Source organism: Charadrius vociferus, unplaced genomic scaffold (assembly GCF_000708025.1).
Source record: "Charadrius vociferus isolate BGI_N301 unplaced genomic scaffold, ASM70802v2 scaffold62, whole genome shotgun sequence".
In the NCBI taxonomy this organism is placed as follows: Eukaryota; Metazoa; Chordata; class Aves; order Charadriiformes; family Charadriidae; genus Charadrius; species Charadrius vociferus.
Window position 1 is genome coordinate 3365102 of NW_009647419.1, and position 1261 is coordinate 3366362.

Genomic DNA, 1261 nt, shown 5'->3' on the forward strand with positions numbered 1-1261 from the left:
CTGTTTACTGGCCAGATAACAGCCATAACATAAAATACTAACACACAGTTCTGAAGACATTAGTGATTAAAAGAATTTTCAGACTTTGTAAATTCATATTCCCATAGAGAAAATCAGACCGTGGCACAATGGTAGGTGACGGTGCAGACAAAAAGTTTGCGGTCACTCCTGCATGTTCGGCCTGATTCACGTAAAAGAGAAGTGGTTAACCTTCAGGAATCTGAGTTGCTTTTTGTGCAGCGTTAGTAAAACTAATGGGTCAGATTGCGTGCTGTACAGCTCATTAAACAACTCACTTGACAGACGAGCAGGTGATGACTGTTACAGGCAGCGGTCCCAGGATCACTGTTTTCCTTAGAAGTGAACAGGAAATGGATGAAAAAGAAATCCAAGAACTTATGACGTGACAATGGATTTAAAAGTAAGTGCATACACATATATTTATTTATACAATGCATACATATAAAAGCTTAAACTTCCTGAAGACGTCAAATAGAAATTCTATTTGCCTAAGCAGCTGCACAATCTCATTACTTATTTATTGCATTTTTTATTAAGCCAGGTTGCAAGATTTTTAGGACAGGAGCTGTTTCGTGGATGTCTGTCTGTATGTGACTCAGGAAAATAAGCCCCCAAAGAGTGATCCAAATGCTGTCATTTATAAATAAGCCATTTATTTATAGATGTACATGGGCTAGATAAGACCTGAAAAAATGACACTGTAAGTAGTGATTCAGAGGGTTTTTGGTTTTTTTTGCTGCTGATCAAGTGAGAAATGAGGAAAATGGAGTCCTTTGTGGTATCCCAGCTAAGGTACAATACAGTTGTATGCCTTCCTGCTTTACTTACCTTTGCATTTAGGCCCCTTGAAATAGAGGAATACCTGTGCAGGACAGCCACCCTTAACTGCATCCTTAATGGGCTGCTGCTTGCCAGTGTGCCTAGGTCTCAGGACAGGGTTAGCTTTACACAGGATTGGCACAGCCCGATCTGCCTGCACGGGCAGCTGCCTGCGGGCTCTCCAGGGCTCTGCTTTCTCCTTCCTTGCTCTAGAGGAAGCCTCCGGCTGACCCACACAGCCTCCTCGCCGTGGCCGCTCTGCTCTCCTCAGCTCCCCGCGCAGGGAAGGCCCGGGCCGAAGAGGCGGTCGAACCGCACGGGAGGCCCCGTCGCCCTGTGTCTTCTCAGCTGAGGCCGACGTGAGGCGCCCGCCCTAGCGGCTCCCCCCCCCCCCTCCCCGCCGGGGCTGCCCCCCCGGGCC